The following is a 20,923-nucleotide window of genomic DNA, read 5'->3' on the forward strand; positions in this document are numbered from 1 at the left end:
TTTCCACGGGCATTTACCAACTTCCTTACACTGCACCACGCAAATGTTTAAACACACTCTTACTAGATCTTCCAACAATAGTGAATATTTCACTCCTTGAAGATGACTTCCACATCTCCTTAAACCTGTGTTTTACCTCAACATTTTCTGAAACCATAGGCACAGGCTAAAAATGCCAGAATTTGCCACTGAAATGTGCCACCTGAATGCAGTAATGTTTTCGGAGCTCAGCTTAGAAGCTCTTCTTCCCAGGACTCAACCTTCTGCTGCTCACATCCTGAAGTAAAATGCTGAAAGGAGTTATATTGCTCACATTGGCCATAAATACCAACAGCTCTGTCACTCATTTAGTAAATAATTTTTTTTTCCATAAAACTTGAGAAAAATACTAAACTTCAGCCTGTCCCTGAGGACCCGTCCCCTTTCATCCCAGTCCTGCTCATGATCAATTCCCTGCACAAGGGGACTCTGAACCATGACTGTGGCTCTCAGATACCACCACAATAGAGAGTAAATAGAGGAAACAACAACAGGTTTCCCCCCAAGAGGACTGCATCCAGGCACTTGCCTCACAGCGATAAGCGAGCATCCAAACAATCAGAGGCACAGACGGCATTGCTTTCAGAATAGTTCCCGTGTTCCCAAGTCTTGTGAGAGGTGAAGAGTTCCCTCTCAAGGGACGCTGCTACACATGCACGCTTTCCTGCACCTAGGCTTGCCTCTGGCCCTCGTTGCTCAGCCTGCCCTGATCTCCAAACAATTCAAATGAGAAAACACCAGAATCCGGAACAGCACAACCCACTTGTGCGCTATTTGCCATAGATTTAGTGTGCTCTCTAACCAGCCCCCAGGTTCAACAGCTTTGGTTGTACCTGAACATTACCATCTACGCAGGGAGCATTGCTGAAACGAGTCATTGCTGATGAGGGTCACCTCTCAGGGAAAAGCAGCACTCTATTTCAGAAAAACTAGCACTAGCTTAGAGCCTAAGGTAGCGAGAAAGAAAGGATGAGTACTGTCTTTTCCTCAGGCAGGCAAGTATCCATTAGAAACCTATTTCCAAAGGTTTAGGATAGACTGTCATACCTGCCAGGTGAAATAAAGCCCTGAGCATCTGATCTTGTTCCACAAGCAGGTAAATAAGCTTCCCGCAGCCAAAGCAGCACAACACCCAGCTTTTGGCTCCCGTCTAGCAGAATCACCCAGGAAGCAAGATTTATTTTGCTTAAGGGTAAAAGAAGGTCTGTTCCCACAGGAGAGCTTTGCTTCCTGCTTTGGGAAAACTAAATAGGTTGATTATGTCTGCTACAGCCTTATAAATCCACGTCAGCTACTGCCTCGGGGAGAGCCATTGCTCCTCTGGGTGATTTTCTTCCCTACTTAGAGAAGATGAACAGCTGGTTACGTATATCACAGCTCCAGCAAAACACTTACCCGTAGCCTTATGCCACTGAAGGAGCAGGTTTCTGTCATTGAGACTACAGGAGAGCAGGAGGCAAAGCAGAAGCAGCTTGTTTTCTTTTGCACCAGCTTTTTCAGGTCAGAAGACAAAATGGTAGTCAGAGCAGGCTTTGGTAGTTGGCTTCCTGAACAGCGCTAGAAGCAAACCAAAGAAGCCAAATTTTAAGCCTACTTATGAACATCAAAGTAACTACAATTAGCATGCAGAAAAAAAATAAACTTACATACTAAAAAGCTGCACGAGCCTAGATAAAATAGAGTCTGTGCTGAAGATGGAGGGCTGCTGCAGAGGAGAGACTGTGCCTCATGACAGATGAGCTTCCTATGCAGTCACATGTGGCTCCAGTGTCAGGTCCAGCAGCCAGCATTGTTGCTCAGGATGAACAGCACCAACGGCTACGGAGCTGTGAAATTTAGACTACCCATGGCATGGCACACCCTGTAACCCACCCCAATTCAGCTGCAGGGGCAGCCTGTATACCGCTCGTGGGCAGGCAGCAGCAACCTGGGCAGTGCGGTAAGTCACTGGCTGTGCTCGGTCATCTGGGTCCCACATCATCCAATGCAGCTTCTGACTCCAGGGTTTTGTCTCCAGGGTCAGCCTGAGCCTTGGGGAACCTGGGCTCAGTCCTCACAACACAGACATCCAGGCAAAAATATTAATCATCATGAGCCGATTTAGTACAACCAGGTCATTGCAAAACTCCAGGAACTACACAGCTCTGACGTTTTTTCTGACAACATATATAGCTCCATCCATACCAACAGAGATACATCAGCTCATACCCACTGAAAATCAAGTGCAAAATACATTAAGGTAATACTGGCATTTAGTAACTTGGTCCTTACAAGAATTTTTTAAGACACGCAGTTTTGCATGCATATGGCAAGTTTCCAAGGAACATAAAGTTCCTTTATACTGGGGCAGAAGCATTATCACAAACGTTCTCAACAGTCTGTTTTTCCTTTCATAGCTGGACGTGTCAAACAGACCACAACCAGCAGATAAGAAATGCCTGCAAAATCAAAGCACAGATTAGAGAGGCAGCAACAGCAGCTGAGAGAACCATACACCGCAGCTGCAAGACAGATCAAGGGAGCTGAGAAAAGCTAAGTGCAGTTTCAAACTGTACATGACATTCAATCTATTACATAAATAAACAGGGCATTACGAGCCTGTGAAAACACTGATTTTCTTTGCTGTTTGTTAGCCATGGACTCTATGACATCAGTTGTGGCTAGCGCTGCTGCTCATGATGCTGAAAGGCATGAACGGAGAGCAAAAATAAATTAGCCTCTTCCCTGAGCTTAGAGGGAAATTTTCATGTATTGGTGTTCGTGAGGATGTATACATCTGTTTTTCAGCAAACTGTCACAGCAATATTAAAACCTCGAACTATTAATACGGGAGTGCTCTGTAATTCAGAGACATGCCTGACATGTAAATCTTTCCCTCCAATACAAGCATTCCCCAGAACTAAACCAAGTACAACTGCAGCAGAGTTTGCATATCCAGGAACGAATTTATGTCGTGCAGTGCCAACCCACGGAATGCAATAAACAATGCACAGACAAGGCCTGCAGTATTTTCCAATGCTTTACAGTTACAAGTCAGCTCTCATCAGGGATAGCGGCCAAACACTGTGTAAATGAATGTAGTGGTTTGGGCCGGACTGACTACTGAAGCGAATGACAGATGCTCTTCCCCAGGACAATGAAGCTACACAATATGAAAGTTGTTCCTAGCAGAGACCCAAAAAAGGTCATGAAATCATGAATGTCCCCAACTCACACAACACAGGGCTCTGATCAGCTCACATTGGTGAACAATTGAAGTGTCAGGATCTCCTACTGGATGATGATCAGCATTTATGGGTATGCTGTGGCCTTCAGGCAAGCAAAAATACTACATCTATGGGACAACTAAAGCCAACCATCTGCTGTCTGGGATCACATGGGCAGATGAAAGCAGTACCAGCTAGGGGAACTTAATTCCTTTCAATAAAGTATTGCTTGTTAAACCAATTGATTCGTGTTTGCAAGTGAGGAAAATTAGTATGTTAGACACCAGGTAGTTCGATTTAATTTTCCCAAATTTCCAGGTGGGAACTCCAACAGCGTTTAAGTAGCAATCCCTCTCAATCTGAGCTGGGTCCACGCAGCTGCATGCCAGCCAAATTCTGGCAGAGGCTTATCACATCTATAATAATGCAAATATTACCTGACAACCAATGCCCTGTAACACCAACTAATAGAAAGAGCTACCCTGAACACACGTGGCAGAAATCAGACCATGCAATTTCTGATTTTAGTGTCAAAATGGATATGTAAATAAAAAAACCCCAAAACTTGAAGACCATCTTCCTCTTCTTCACCTTCAATCTATAACTATTCTACCATCTGAAATTCACTGTTTCTAAAACACATCTTTCTTCTTGGTATGAGAACAGCGACAAAAGCGAAAACGTCAAGTGAATGCAACTGTGTCCCTGATGTCAACACAGGAACAGAATCTAAGAGTAAACAAATAAAATTTACATGTCATTTGTCCTTCCCTGCAAAAGAGTGGTGTGATGCACTGAAGCCCATAATGCTCCTTAGAGCATGGCTCCTTTTTGTATAGCTTGAAACACTGCACTTTCAAGGACTGTATTTTTCCCCACTCACAATAAACTGAATAAAATGGGTTGGAATGAAATTGCCAGATGTAACAAAAACTTGCAGAGCCATTGTTGCAGCTTGAAACATCCACCCCATTTCCTGCTCCATCTCAGTGCGGCTGAAGACACGTTTATGCTGCAATGATGAAACCACTACAATGTACACACGGTACAAGAGCTAAGAAAAACATCCAGGGTGTTATTAAATGTCAGTAGAAAATCTCACAGCACTTAAAGTATCCAGTTATTTTTACCTGGGGTTCTGGTGATTAACAAGCTGTGAATGTCAGATCCATCTAACTCACCCTGAAAGAACAGGAGAGGGAACCAAGGAACAGGTCCTTAGCACCACTTACTGAAACAATACAAAAGTAAGAATTATTATTATTGCTAGTTCCACTATTGCACTTCAATTCAACTGAAAATCTGCCCTCTGATAGCACAAAGGTGAGTCAAGTGCCTCAGGAGATGAAGCAACTAACATTACTCTCCAGCTTAGCTTATATTATACCTTGTAAGGTGAAACTATTAGAAATCAACATTCTTTGTATTCCTGACATATACAGGTGCTTTTAATTCATAGCTCTGCCTTCTCCTCCCCTCTTCATGAAAAAGTTGGCGGGTTATGAATATCAATTAAGATAAGAATATGGTGTAAAATGCTTAACATGCCTCACAATGTACTATCGACGGACCACATGCCTGTGCAGCAAAGCATCAGGCCAAAGCGGGAGACAGCATCTGCTTCAGAAAAAAAAGCATGTAGTCGGGAATTACCTTTCAGTGGAAAATATTTAACCAGATGGGAATGTTATTTATACGCGATGCTTCCCGTTAGCGGCGACTAACGTTTATGGTATGAAATCTCTTCTTTTTACAGCACTAGAGTTATCCCATGCTTTTAATAATTAGTAGCACTATTCTCCTTTTCCTTCCCCAGCCTGTACTTTCGTCTATGCAAGAACCGCTGAACTATTAATGGTCTGGTGACCTGCTTAGCACGAAGCAAGGCAGCAGCCAGCAGATAAGCAAGGGAAGAGGGGCAGTCACGGGGACTGGAATTTGTTGCTGCTTTATGATTCACCACTAATTTATGTGGGATGCAAAATCCAAGGACGCATTCAAGTTCACCCTCTGCATTTTCTTTTTTGCTTATAGGTGGGGCTCAGTTCACAGGATTTCCCCTTCCTCTACCATTACAGATCTTCAAGATCGCTTATCAGACAGGGACCACAGGCTGGAAACACTTCGAGAAAACCCAAGTTTCACCCCAGCTAAGGGCAGGCCATCGCTATGCCCTCGGGACAGCCCAGGCTGCTAATGCCTCAGGACAGACATTTTTTGGACCTGCTGACTTTAGCGTGAGTCATGTAACTTATGCAGCGCTTTAGCGCACATTCATGTAAAGGCTGTACCTTCCTTCCACAGATCTTGTGCTTAAAATTACAGCATATGCAGTACATGCATCTTTTCTAAGAATATTATTTATTGCGTGTCCGCTAGCACCAGGTCCTGGTGCAGCCATGTTGGAGGCAAACAGCGCCTGGCTCCTACAGATGGGAAAGCCCGGCCTGAGCCCCAGCAGCTTGCTCCTCACCCAGCGCTGCAGCCTCTCCTCCTCCTCCTCATCCTGACCACACGTATTCCCGGAGAACCGCAGCTCCCCTCCCACACAACCTCCCGGTGCGGCGGCGTCAAGGCCTTCCACGCCGTACGGGCACCCCCGCGGCTGCTTTTCCAAGGAGGAAACAGGGGCCTGAGGGCCCGGTGGGCGGAAGCCTCCACCCTCCGCACCACCCACCACCGGCCCGGCCGACTGAAAGCCCCCGACGGGCCTCCAGCTGGCTGCTGGCCCTGAGGGACGGCACCGGCCATCGCCCAGCCGCCGGCCGGGGCGGGATGTCGCTCTGAGGCGCCCCCTAGCGCCCCGACGGCAGACGGCACGGGGGAGGCCGCGCCCGGCCCGTCCTCAGGCCGGCGTCCCCCCAAGCCGTCGGTCTTCAGCCGGCGGCTCGTCCCGTCAGCCTCTCTGTGCCCGTGACGGTGCCGGGACGCCTCTCCCGTACCCCCGCAGCAACGGGAGCCCAAACGTGGCCCCTCCGCATCCCCGGGCTGCTCACTCCATAGCCCAAGCCCTCTCCGACGAAGGCTGCAGTGCAGGCTGGAGCGTCGCCGGAGAGGGGACAGAGCGGATAACCTGGCTCCCCTCCACTCCAGGTCGTCTTCCGCAGACCCCTCCACGTCTCTGCAGACTGCAGGCTGGCTGGGGTAAAGGCCCGTCCATCTCACGTGCGGAGGCACCAGCAGCAAAAGGGGCTAAAACCGACCAGCACTCTGGCAGCGGTTCTCCGGCAGCTTTCCATCCACGTTCCCCTCATTAAATCTCCTTTTAATACAGCCCTGCTGAGACAGCAGCTTTCAGAGGTGGTGCGTTTTCTGGCTGCGTTTCAAGTCCTGGTTGAAAGCAATTAAAAGTGCTAGCGTGGTGCTCAGCTCCCAAGGTCCCAGGCCTTGTTTAGTAGGTCGAAGCTGTTAGGGTAACACAAAAGCGTGTCCAGTCAACGCAACAGTGCCTTGGGATTGTATAAAGGCAGCCCGGTCAGGACACGGTACAGGGTTACACCTAAGGAACCAGGAGAAACAGACTCACCTATGTGCCGGATAACATAAGAATATACTTTTCTGTTTTAGCCTTGGTCATCTGAATCCCATAGGACTCAGAGGAAGAGAAACGTGGAATGGAAAATCCCCTGTGCCCATTCCTTCCACCTTGGCATGTCCATGAAGTTTGTCCCTGCCTTAATGGGATCACATAGTAGGACAGGACAGAACTTGCATGACCATCCATGATTGTCTTGTGCTCCCCTTCTTATTAAAAAAGGAGCAATGATGCGTATCTTGCCTTCAGCAAGGCTTTCTTTGCAGATATAATCATAAAGAAAAGGAGACATGACCTCGAGTGCAGAAGATACTCTGTCCTCAGAGAGCATTGTCAGTGGTTCACTGTCAAATCGAAAGGATATTTTCTATGATGATTTGTCTTGGGTGACTTAAACACTTTCATAAATAATTTGGATGATGGAAAAGAACATGCTTACTAGTTCTGCAGATGACAAAAGCTTTAAGGAAGTTTGAAGACAGAGCTAGAATGAACATGATCTTGGCAAACCAGAACAAACAGTCTTAAAAATGTAAGTCTTAAAAATGTAAGTAAGTCTTAAAAATGTAACCCAGCTTTGTAATCTAGTGAAGAAAAAAATGCCGTGGCCTACCCTTAGTCAGGATAAGCACCTATATGAAACAGGGAAGGGCAAGGCAGTGGTGCAGGAATGCTTCTGGGATGTTTGTAAGGATTCATAAAATGCATATGAGTCAAAGTAATGCTGCTGCAAAAAGACTTACATCATAAAATGCAGTATCTATAAGAAATCCCTGTGGAGTAACAATAACAGCAAACCCAGCAGTCCTTAGACATCAGCTGAAATACTGCATTTAGAAAGCTACGGGCCAACTGGAGAGAGCCAAAAGTGTTAAAGGAACGGAAAATACATGATACATTTGTCATAATTCATTTGTCATAATGCATGAAGATCAGAGGAAAACTTACCAGTGGTCAGTTATGAGAAGGACTTTACAAAACTAGGAAGGGATCATCTAGTTATTGTCTCCCTAAAGGAAGGGAGAAAAGTAATGATCTATGCTGTCAGCAAAGAGAATTCTGAACAACAGAAAGGGGGAGAAGATGCTTTTTAACGGTACCCACCACGACGCACTAGCGAGATTGTTTGAGGAGGCTGAGGAGTCTCCGTCATCAGATGCTGGTAAGAGCAGGTTGGACAGAGCCCTGCCAGGAATGACGTACCTGTACCTGGACGAGGTGGTGGCACTAGACCCTCTGAAGACCCTTTGCAGCACTGAGCCTCCAATTCTGTTCACTGGCAAGGTGGGAGCCAGGACATCGTGAGTCAGCCTGTCCCCAAGTCGTCATCAAGCATCCACTCAGCTTTTTGCTCCCCTCAGCCTGCAAGAGCAGAAATACCCAGTGAGTTTTAAGAGGTTGACCAGTCCTCAGAACAACGCTGCTTAAAAGGCCTCCCTTCCTCCCAGGGCAATAAGCAATCTCTGCCTATGAAATGCAAAACTGGAGTTAAGTCTCTGACTGGCTACAGGAAATATGAAATTATGTACCCTGACTTGAAGGGTTTATGTGAATCCAGTCAAAACTTTCTGAAGTGGATGCCTCAGATCAGGCCGTTAAGTCCCTACACAGAAGCCTAAATCAGTGGCCTCATTTTCAAACACACACTGAGCACTCAGCAGCTCCTGTAGAGTCTAAGAGGAGCTGGTGATTGCTTGTCACATCTGAGAACTCGTGCCACTTCGGCTCTGAAATGTGGACCTGAAAGCAATTTTCTATGCAATTTTTCACAGTCCTAATCCTGGTGTTTTGTGAACACTTTCCCTACGTTTCTTTTTCCTAGGCCATTATTTTCTTTGTAATATAAAAATAAATATTTCGCATTAAAGCAACTCCAAAGCTCCAACTTTGTAAATCTTCAATGGGCGCAGAACTTCAGGCTGAGAACTACAGCACGCTGAAGATTTTACCATATCAAACGCAGTTTGCACTCCTGCATCCCCTCCTGCATTCATAATTACATTCTGACTCACATTATAATCACATTCGGGTCCCAGTCCTGCTTTGGAGATTTCATGGCTGCAGGCAGGGACATATCTTCCAATGCACAGCACCCATCTTCGGTTAAGCCATATGCAATCTTTATTGCCGCAGCCAAGAAACCGGTTCTTCACCATTTGAATGCACCAGTTACCGCATCTGGACTTTTGGCTGCAAAAACTATACAGTGCAGAATCCTCAACACCCTCTTTATTAAAGAGATGCTAAAAAGGAATATGGCTCCAGCATTAAATGAGATTTTGTTACTGTCACTCTCAAAGATGTTATAATGCTGGGTTTTTTTGGAGCTTAGCAATAGAAGTATTCTGTATCTGTAGGAGGGACAAGAAGTTGTGCCTACCTACAATCATAGTAGAACAGGGAAAAATCCATTTTACGCCCAAACTCTGAGTATTTTATGCAAAATGCATCAAACACATGATTTTGGGTAAGCTTTGAACAGAAATTCCCAACTTTTCCCAGAATTCATCCTCAACAAACTGTAAGAACATGCTTCAGGAATTTTGCCAGGAGGATGCACAGCCAATAGCAGATGTTTGCAACAGTAATTAAAGCTCAGAAACAGGAGAAAAGAATCCAGTAAAAATCTTACCCTGTTACTATGGAGCTTATTACATATGTGGTGGGATTACTCTCACCTAACTTCAGATATCTACAAGGTGGACTTCTGCATGGGACATAGCCGCCCTTGGCTGGCACCATAGCCAGGGAAAAGAGAATATGGTATCTAATGAAATCAGCTTACCAGGGGTAGCAGCGTTTGCACAGTGGGGAAAGGAAAAGCTCCTACTTGCTTTAATAACTGCTTTTCCTTGCATTATCAGGTGGTTTTCTTTAGTCTATTGCATTTATCTTAAAAGTGGTAGCTTGTATTTATTTTAGTGTGATGCAATTCATACATCTCAAAGTGTGCTCTCCTTTACCTTTCCCTTTTTCCTCTTCACAATCCTTACAAACAGTTAAGAGATTCATAGGGAACTGCACATGTACCAGAGAATAAGAACCCTTACCTGACCTAAGCTGCTTAGATTTCAACTATCTTAAATGAAGTACCAGTTAATTACTAATTCATTTATGGTATTTTAAAGACATATTTCTTAAGAAAGCTTTACTTTATGTGTGTTCATGCTGTCCTCTCATTTCCCCACCTATAAATCAAAATATCCCAATGATATCCTTCAGCCATGCTGGAAACCAAACTTCAGCCAAACTGGAAACATAGCCAATGAGTAACAGTTGGGTCGAAGGCAAAGATCATCAACTTTCCTTATTTCAGTAATTTTCTCTTAATCACTATTAAAACATTAAAAATTCTACCTGCCAATGAGAAAAAAAACCACAAACCCTTCCACTTCCAATGAGTAAGTCACCCTGACATGCAGCAGCTATAAATTTGGAAGCCGTTTCCCACTCCCATATGTGACACCTCCAGTTTCTCAAGATAAAGTCAATCTAACATCACCCTGCAGTCCCAGCTGCTTAATCAGAATGAGTAGGAGATGGCGTCCCCACACCTGCATGAGACAGATGGAGAAAGCCACGTGCCACCATCATGGGGGCCATACGAGGTGGTGTGTTTCCACGCATCTGCTCATGCCATCCTGCACACTGCCGACACAGCTCGCCTCTGCAGCATCCGAGAAGGCAACAACCCACAGAGCCAGTGAGCAATTCCCATCTTATCCGTCTCGGTGTATTTTATTACAAATACAGCAACATGGCAACTGAAAACAAACCAACAACTGAATCAACATCAACAACCGGCATCTGAAGTAGCCACGGATCTGAAGACCTGAGGATGCAACAGTTCTGCAGGAGGTTAACAATATTAACATTATTTTGGGGTAGAATTACACATATTTCAAGAAGTGGATTTGAATGCTTCATCTCTTACCAAGGAGGCTTTTGTTCTTGAGAATTCTTTTGTCTGAAGTTATAATTATTTGGGTTCAGAGGAAGAAGAACTGGCAGTGGGTTTCTCTTCATAAGAATTCAGTTGTATTGCAAGGTGAGGAAATAAATCCTAAAGGAATTATATCTATTAGCTACTCCAGTTAGCGATGTTAAAAACAATATAGGCAACACTAATCACGAGTTTAAAACTCCTCATTAAATGATAAGAAAAGGCATTTGTGTTTACCCTTAAAAGCAAGTACTAAATACTGAGTGCAACCATCAAGGAGTTGCTTTGAGCAGAAGAGTTGAGCTTGTGGGCAACTCCAGCCCTGGAGGCCACTGATGGCAGGGATCAATCAGTCCGGGGCAGCCACCGTACAGACCTCTTGAATCTCCGCTGTCAGCCACAGGAGGGCAAAGCGAGCCTAGCCAACCTAAAGAAACCGAAGAGAAGCAGCCAAACCAAGACGGGATTACACGTGGCAAAAGGGAGAAGGTGTCAGGACTAAATAAAGGAAATACAGAATATTTCTAGACATCCTCCAGGTCGAAGGGTTTTTCCCCACAACTCATTAGCAGCAGGAGCCAGCTCAGGAAAGAGCGGCAGACGGCGCAGAGCGGAGCAGCCCGGCAGGACTGTTGGGTACGCAGGCACTGGCAAAGGGTCTCCCAGGGCCAGACGCAAGCCAAATCCCAACCAGCAGCACTCTGCGCACCAGAAAATCAGGCCCCAAATCCCCAATAGCGGTCGAGCGGTTTGCCAATCAGAGCACCAAGCACTGATTTCAGAGTAAACTTATTTGGCCATCGCAGACACTGCAGCTATTCATAATTCCCCCTCAATCACAAACAATTTTGTGATTTGAAAGAATACTCGTTTTTCATAAACGCTGGCATCTCCCCAGCAATCAGTGAACTCCCTGGCAGCCGGCCAGACACATCCACTGGTGGCAGCAGTAATTCCTTCTCATTATAATGTTTATATGTGCATAAATCTGAGCCAGGTGAATTCACAATATGCAGTAGAATGACAAATGTATCACATGCACCAAAAGGTCGAGAAGGTGACTCTGGAGATTTTTCATCACTGGATGACAGCATGATCCAAATACACAGTTCTCAAGGTTTTCGAGTTCCCAAACTCATTGCCAAGTTTCTTAGCTTTTTACTTTCTCCACAGATTTGCTTTAGTTCTCATTAAACAGATGATAAAGTTAACCTGTATATGATTTTTTGTAACTCAACTCAAATGTTTTTTAACTTAAACACGCAAGAAATTTTTTTAAAAAGTAAATCTTGTTTTTTTTCGTTAGAAAGGTAAGGCAGATCTTTGACAGCTTTGCTGCAGGGCCTGTGGGAAATAAAGGGTACTTATTTTATGCATTTTTCATCCTAGCTTATATAGGGTTGGTTTGTTTTCTTCTCCACTTGGACATATTCTCTTTTCTCACTATCAAAAAATCAAGTTGGGGGTGGGACCCAACAGAGCACGAAGGACACTCAAGATTTTAATTTGTGCATTGTGTGTTCACATCATCCAAAGGCAAAATTACTTCAACACATATGTGTTGGAGACATGACCAGAAAGAAACAAAACGGTACCTCCACCTTCACTGGTAAAGAGAGATCTTTAACCAAGCTGTGCTCCCCTCAAAGTGCACATGTCAACAGCCACGTTCAAAAGAGCTTGGCTAAGAATCCACATCTTCCAGTCTAAGCAAAAACAACATTTCAAATATAAAAGTCATACAAAACAAAAAGGCTTTTCAAAATGATCCTTTCCACCATGAGATATATCCCAAAGAAGCAAAACCAGGGGAAAACATTCTTTCAGGTGCCACCTTAACAATAAAAAACAGCTGTGAATAAGTTGCCAATAGCACAACAAAATTATCACCCTGGTTTTCTCCAAAGAAATCATGACCTCTAAAGCCAAAAAGCTTTAAAATGGGGTGTTATATATCTTTGTCTTGTGGTTTTCAAGCCAGTTGCATCACCCTGTTGAGCACCCTCATGCTTTCAGGCCAGTTTTATTTAATGAAAGCAGTCTGATCACAAGACTGGAAGCTTGAGCCCTGAGGAGAATACTGACTATCATGAGACTCCCTAGCAAAAGAACAGGAGTGAACTGTGAAGTGCAGAGGTCTTTAAACATAGAGGCTGTGTTTCATATCTGTGCCGTTTGCCTGTTTGTGCAGGAAGCTCGTGCTTCGTTTCTTCCCTCGGGTGGCAGGCAGTTGAGCTTTCCATCTGAGAACTGAATTTGCGATTTCCAGGTGTATTTCAAAAGGAATTTGAAAGATCCTCCGCTTGTCTGTGGGTATTTCAATCCCATCACTCAGGCAGGAACTGAACAGCTGCTACATTAAAGGGAAAGCCCACGCGTCAGAAGCAGAAGAGAGGAAGATGTTACAAGCAGACCTGAGCAAAAGGCAGCTTATGATTAAGTCATGAGAATGTAATTAGGGGTGTAAGAGCACTGGAATACCCTAGCAGATACTTTCTTTGAGGCCTCCACCTTGGGAAGGCAAGAGGCTCTGCTGTAAACACGTGCAGGATCTATGTCAGCTCTTCTTCGTCACAGATCCGTGCAAACTTCCAGGGCTCCTACACGGAGACAGGCTAAAGTAGGACCTTGTGAAGGGAACTGGTGCCACCATGCTTGTGTCAAATTAATCTGAAGAGCAGATAAATAGGGAAGACTGACTTTTACAGCACTTGGGAAAAGGTATTGCGCCTGCAGTAGCCTGTCCTGATGCATTCAGGTCTGCTATTAAATTGCCCCAGGATTTTTAGCTCACGATTGCAGTGGGGCTGCAGACGAGCAGGAGAAACAGGATGCACCAGAGTGCTTCATGTAAGAACGGAAAGAAGGGAAAAGGCAGCAACTGAAGAACCAGGGAAGTGCTACTGGACTGTGGGATGCAAGAACGTGCATGCGGGCAGAACAAAAGAGCATTATTTCAAAAAGAAGGAGAGAACAGGAATGGCAGAGCCAAAGATACCAGGAGTCAGCAGGGGAAGGAGCTCGGGGCAGACAGAAGCAGGGGGACACAGCCACTGAAAAGTTCAAGTGACAAAGAGTGATACTGGAGATTAGCAAGAACAGGAAAAGAGGGGGAAGTCAAAGAGTGTCTCTATACAAGGCTGTTCTGAGGAAGGTTTGTTTCTTGCATTTTGTGGCATGGGGGAGGACAAGAAATATTTTTTAATATCCTCAAGCTGCTTTGAGGTCGTTTGAGTTAACTTTGTTGAGTTAATTCACTATTTGCATATAATTAGTTTTTGCTGCTAGGCAGTCATATTTGCCATTTTGAATCTAATTAATCATTAAGGCACCTGGGGTCTTTGTACCAGCATTTGAGAAATTCCATATATAAAGGCAGGTTTGTTTTGGTTCATCTGTGTTGCAAACAGGTTTGCTAGCCAGGGACAGAGCTGACACCACTCTAACACTGCACACTTATAACCTTCAAACCTTGACCATAGAATCGTAGAATGGTTGAAGTTGGAAGGGACCTTAAAGATCATCTAGTTCCAGCCCCTCTGCCCTGGGTGGGGACACCTCCCACTAGACCAGGCTGCTCAAAGCCCCATCCAGCCTGGCCTTGAACACTTCCAGGGATGGGGCATCCACAACTTCTCCGAGCAACCTGTTCCAGTGTCTCACCACCCTCACAGTAAAGAATTTCTTCCTAATATCTAATCTAAATGTCCCCTCTTCCAGCTTAAAACAGTTTAAAACTGTTACCTCTCATCCTATCGCTCCAATCCCTGATGAAGAGTCCCTCCCTGTCTTTCCTGTAGGCCCCCTTTGGCGGGGGGCTGGAAAGAGCAAAATAAGGTCTCCCCTGAGCCTTCTCTTTTCCAGGCTGAACAAACCCAACTCTCAGCCTGTCTTCACAGGAGAGATGCTCCAGCCCTCTGATCATCTTCACGGCCCTCCTCTGGACCCGCTCCAACAGGTCCAAGTCCCTCTTATGTCCGGGGCCCCAGAGCTGGACTCAGTGCTCCAGGTGGAGTAGAAGGGGAGAATAACCTCCCTTGACCTGCTGGCCACAATTCCTTTGATGCAGCCCAGGATGCAGTTGGCTTTCTGGGCTGCAAGCACACATTGCTGGCTCAAGTTGAGCTTCTCATCCACCAGCACCGCCAAGTCCTTCTCCTCAGGGCTGCTCTCAATCCATTCTCCACCCAGCCTGTATTTGTGCTTGGGATTGCCTCAACCCACATGCAGGACCTTGCACTTGGCCTGGTTGAACTCTGTGAGGTTTGCACAGGCCCACCTCTCAAGCCTGTCCAGGTCCCTCTGGATGGCATCCCTTCCCTCCAGCATGTCGACCGCTCCACACAGCTTGGTGTCATCGGCAAACTTGCTGAGGGTGTACTCAATCCCACTGTCCATGCCACCGACAAAGATGGTTAAACAGTTAAACAGCACCAGTCCCAGTACCGACCCTTGAGGATCACCACTCATCACTGGTCTCCACTGGGACATTGAGCCGTTGACCACAACTTTGAGTGCGGCCATACAGCCAATTTCTTATCCACTGAGTGGTCCATCCATCAAATCTATGTCTGTCCAATTTAGAGACCAGGATGCCATGTGGGACAGTGTCAAATGCTTTGCATTGACAGCAAGTCCAGGTAGGTGATATCAGTTGCTCTTACCTTATCACCAATGCTGTAATGCCATCATAGAAGGCCACTAAATTTATTAAGCATGATTTGCCCTTAGTGAAGCCATGTTGGCTGTCACCAATCACCTCCTTATTTTCGACTTATTTTCCATGTGCCTTAGCATGGTTTCCAGAAGGATTTTTATTTTTATTTTTTTTTACCATCAGGTATCTTTCTTGTGTGCGCTTCTAAGTAAAACTCTATACTCACTGCAACAACCAATCTATTTGGTGCAGAAATAGATTTTAAAAAGCCAAATACACAGAGGGGATGTAAGGGAGGGAGGAAAAATACTTCCGTGTCTGTATGTGCATAACCAGGGAGTATACATTAGGTGCCTTCTCAGCCAGACATAGCCAGCAAGATGGGCTTCTCGAGAGAAGGATTCAGCATCATCAGGGTCAGCTGTCTGAACATTTAGGGCAGCACACAGACCATGGTGAATTGCACAGCTCAGGGGACTGACAACCTGGGGCTACGGGTTCAGTTCTGACCATTTTTGCAGGGAGCAAAATGTAGTATCTGCTAAAACCAGGTGTTCCTAAGGGGCCAGGATGTGAACTGTACGAGGTGGAAAAGGAGGAGGTGTCTTGAACCCAGCTGGACTCAGCCCAACAGAGGCCTCGAGGAGAGACCTCATAAGGCTCTTTGCAAACTTTGGGTAAGTAATGAAGTATTTTGAATAAACTCTCATTGGTTATCTGGGCAGCCAACAGAAATTAAAAGAGTAAAATTCGTAACAGAAAGGCCTGTGAATATCAAAACTCACAATAAAAACCTAAATTCTTCCTCAGTGAATTAGATGGAGGAAAGGAGGCACATTTCTCCCTAATACTGATTTACTAGAGCTGCACTTCGCATTTTTGCCATTACCATTAAAGTAATGGTTTTGATTGACAGGAGCTCATTTTTAATTAGCCAGATCAACGAAGGCACAACATCAGCATTTCTGAAAGCATCTGAAAAAGCAGCCTACTGCTGCAAGAAAAGCTTATTTCCATTTGAAGATTAAAGGTTCCAGACAGCAGCAATATGTTTCTATCTGCCATTTCAAAAGGAAGACTTGAAAACATCAGGCTGTACCACATGAGATTAAAAGATACGGGGAGATAACTCACAACCAATCCTACTTCTCATAGGTCTTTCTTCCTTAATCCTGTCCAGCAACAGCCTTTAACAACAGTATAACCACATTAATCAAAGATTATTAGCAAGAGATCTTAATGCAGCGTTTTCACCCATCCGTCTCAGAGGCGCTCCACGTTTCTCTGGAGAGGGCCGTCCTCCCTGAATTCATCGACTGGAGAATCGCACACCATGGGATCATGACCCATCCCACTTGTCAGAGCAGTCTGCGTGTTGGTGCGGAGCAGGACCTGCCCACCCGGCAGGGAAGCTGGGAACGATGGCAAGGTCTTCTCCTCGTCTGCGGGGACTGGTGGTCACTGCAGTTTTTTCCTGCAGCTTGACTTCAACAGCAGCGGGAGAAGGCGGTCGCCCTGTCCAAAACTGTGCTGTGTGAGGAGAGGCAGCTGGGAAGGGGAGGAAAAACAAATGACCGAGATACCAGAGACTGATCTGCCTTAACTTTGCTCTTCCATCCTATCTGGCAAAGGCCTTGATTAATCCACAAATGTAGCAAAGCAGCAACCTAGTAGAAAAGCTGTCTAAACCCTGTTATCTCCACTACTTCTATCTCCAGGACTGTTCTTACTGTTTGAGACATTTTTAACCAAGCAACATTTTTCTGAAGCATACTGCTTTTCCAGAAAACATTTCAGCCTGGAGATATACTGCTTTCAATTAAAGCTGCCTGGGAAAGCAGGCAGGGAGGCTGGAAGGGTGCGGGCAGGCACATACGCACACAAGGGGTTTTGCAGGTCGGTGCCATAGTGACAGGGGGGACCTGAATCTCCCATAGTGGCACCTAATGCCCTTACACACCAGGGCAAGCAGAAGCAAAATGTGCACTGCCTTGAGAACACATCCACTATTTTTGCACCCGAACCAGACGTTTCAATTTTGATGAAAAGAGTCCAAAAGAATTTTTTTTTGTTTCCATATGAAAAAGACACAGTTAAAAACCTTGAAAGCCGCAGCAAAGAGAAATCATCATTCCCTGGACAGCTGTGCGCAGGATGACTGCCAGCTACAGGGCATGCAAACAAACCCTTTTAGAAAATATTCCTGCAGACAGACTGCACCGATTTCTTTTCTCTCTCCTCGGCTTCATAGTCTCCTTACATTAAACACTGTATGGCCTGAGCATCAATTCCTTCTGCTGTTGGGTGGACCTGCAAACAGATATCCATAGGGATCTATTTCGAAGAAAAAGCTGAACCAAATATTTCCATATAATAAATTTAGACTCCACAACCCCACAGTTAACCGCTGGAAAAACTAGGACAGAGCTCCTTTGGCAGTGGAAGTCCTGATTGCCTCATGTTCCTGCAAACCACTAACTCTGCTTCTCTGATTTATACCAGATTTCCCAGACCTGCAACACAACCCATTTACAAACCTTACAGGACACGTTTACAGTCCGATCAGCAAACTACACAACTGCACATTCAGTGGGCAAGGGCTTGTTAGACGCCCAGCTTTGGTGCAGATTGGTGCAGATCCTCTTTTTTCTTTTCTTTTTTTTTTTTTTTTTTTTTTTTTTTTTGTCAGTCATAGCTGCCTTAGCTGACACTGGGGCTTTGTCATTTCTGCTCAGCATCAGCAAGGTTTTCACTTTCCGTCATAACCACTACCACTTAGCGCTACGCAGAAGATGGAGACTGTCCAATTGCTTCACTGTCCTCGCTGCTGCAGCCTTTTTTCCTCCAAGAGCTCCTTTTGGGCGAGCTGAGCTCACCCCTCTCGGCTGCAGCAGCCAGGCTGTGCCGAGGGGCCGGGGCAGCCCCCGGCAGCAGACCCAGGCTCCCACCGACCTGGTCCTCACTCTTGGGAGTTCACTGCTGTCTGCCCTGTCCCTCTGCTGCAAGACCTGTCTAAATGCCATCTACCAGGCACAATCCCGAGCACCTATGGAAGTAACACACACAACATGACACTGCCTCTGCTGTTTTGGTACTGCCCAGACCACGGAGAGGTTATATTTAAGATTCAGCTTTACTTACAACTGGCACAGCGTTTAGCTTTTCCTTCTCCAATCCCACTGTTAGCCTAACACATGTACTGCAATCTTTGAAAAAATGCTCCAGCTTTCCAGAAACTGAAGCAAACTTGCACCACCTATCGACACGACAGAGCCAGTGGTTCAGGGACAGAAACCTGACAGCAATTCAGCCGTGCTCCTTGGTACGGAAACTCATCATTGTACTTCCAGCATCTTACATTATAATATGCCTCAAAAAAAGCAGCGCTCAATCTTACCAGCTGTTTGGCAAACACCAGGGTGCCCCTGACCTGACTGTATCTTCTGCCCTCCTACACATCCACCCATCCCAGCACAGTGGGTGAGCCTGGAGGCCCCGGGGTGGCCAAGGGGTGCAGCTGCCCCTCCATGAGCGACTGTGCGTTGCAGAGGAGGTCCTGTGCCTCCTCACCTCTGGCTCAAGCATTTCTGGATTCCTTGTCACAAAGAGCCCTGGCCACAGAGAACTGTCTTCACTTGAAGTTAACTTTCTTTTTCCTTCCCCCTTTCAAGAACTCAAAGACAACCTCTTCTCCAATTTAATTTATTGTCATCACATAGGAAGCTCTGATTCCCAGCTTACCCCTACCCCACTGGCCCTGCAGCGAAGGGACGCACAGGTCACAGTCATCACCTGGCACCTCCACACTGCTGAGCCTTTTCTACAAACTTCACAGCAGGCTCTCAGACATCAGTATCATCAGAAATACTACGTTACATAAAAATTTCCCCCAGCATCATCTGACCTCTGTGTGCAGCAGAGAGCTATTGATACTTTGGGAGGCTGTCCCAGGTGGTGACATCTGTGGTGACTTCTTTTTAATAACTGTTGCAACTATGAGCACAGCCCACGATCGAGAGTCAGCACAACACCTGCCAACGGCCAAAGGATGCTATTTCTTCCTCACCTTTGACGACCACTCACTGCCCTCAGGCCATGGTCTCCGTGGAGGAGGCATCTCGGTGACCCTGAGGACATGGCGGCCTCTCAAAGAAAAGAGCTGCCGTGACCGAGATGGATATCAGTCCTGCCCTGCATGCAGGCACTGGGAAGCTTTATTTTTGCTTTTCCCCGGAGTGGGAAAGGACATGTCAAATGCTCTCAGAACAAGAACTCAAAAGGAATACAGGGTTTCTGGCTAGGCTCTTCCCTGATGATTTAGCTGCTATTCAGCATGCCCCACGTTTTACCACAGAAATAGTGTATTAATTCCACTGTAATGTGCTGAGCTTCCTGCTGTGGGTATTGTGGATTTGCTTCATATTATGACAATTTTAACTTGCAGGCTTCAGTGTTACCAGCACACATTACAGTTCTACTCCTTCAAAGCCGTGTACTCACTGGGGAATGCTGGTTTTATTCCCAGTTTCCCCATTCTGCCTGCGCCATGCTCCACTTTCTGTCCACTCTGAATGTTTTCCAAGAATCAAGTCAAGGCAATGGTGTCAGCATTTTCAGACTAGGTCCAGGTGTCTATGACCCTCAGGGATTCATTTCATTTTCTTCATAAAAGGGACGCAGGGGAAAACGCTACCGCACGAACACCCGGGATTTGTACCACACCTCTCCATTCCTCATAATGAATCTTTTCTCAGGCACACACATTAGGTCATATCCCTATCATGTTTTAAGTCAGATCAGTTCCACTGAGGATAAATAGATCCAATACCCACCAGATGAGAATTTGCCCAACAACTATAAAGCACATGGTGCAGAATAGAAAGACAAACCTGCTCCTTTCTCCTTTCGGTGGTGACCACCACTGTCCACCTTCTGCAATAACAGGGTTTTCCTTCAGCCCTCGCCAGGACTCATCGTTCTCTCCCACCCCTGCAGCATGGGTCTGCTTTGGTCTCCTTGCCTACAAACCTTCTGGCTCCCAAGTCTTTTCTAGCGTCATTAATAATATACTGAAAGACACGTAGCTGACGGAGGCTAAATATATATGTGGGTACCACTGCTGTCAGCTCAGCCCACGGTCTCGCAGCAGGCAGGACCCAGCTCAAAACCTTTGGCTCAGAAGGAGAAAGCTCTGGCCATGTGTAGCACATCTGGAGCCAGCCCAGAAATGATGGGGAAAGGCAAAGGCTGGACAACTCTTTTGTCCGAGCCCTGTAACAGAGTTGTCATGTCTCTCAGTGCCACAAGGCATGCATAGCAAACCTTGGAGACAAGCAGAGAGGGGCCCTGAGGTGGGTTCAGAGCTGGGATGTGATGGTGCAGTTTCAGAAATGCTTCAGTGGCTTCAGCTGAGCTGCTTCACACTCAGAAATTCTACTTTTTAGTGCATTTTGATGCTTAGCAATTAGGCAGAGCTTCCTTCCCTAACTGAAATAACACACAAATTCTTCCAGGGCAATGAGCAGCTGGGAAAAAAAGATTGT

The 20,923-nt window shown here is 45.8% G+C and overlaps 1 long non-coding RNA gene across 1 annotated transcript in view; it reads right to left on the reverse strand.

The window, feature by feature from the left end:
* LOC128912867 (uncharacterized) overlaps window positions 1-2,042 on the reverse strand; it is a 31,340-nt gene extending 29,298 nt beyond the window's left edge. The window contains exons 1-2 of the long non-coding RNA XR_008467781.1: window positions 1,686-2,042; window positions 1,435-1,596 (exon numbers count right to left, since the gene is read on the reverse strand). This is a non-coding gene — a long non-coding RNA (uncharacterized LOC128912867). The remainder of the gene's footprint in view (window positions 1-1,434; window positions 1,597-1,685) is intronic.
* Window positions 2,043-20,923: the final 18,881 nt, after the last annotated feature.

This window comes from Rissa tridactyla, chromosome 7, assembly GCF_028500815.1.
Source record: "Rissa tridactyla isolate bRisTri1 chromosome 7, bRisTri1.patW.cur.20221130, whole genome shotgun sequence".
Classification (NCBI taxonomy): Eukaryota; Metazoa; Chordata; class Aves; order Charadriiformes; family Laridae; genus Rissa; species Rissa tridactyla.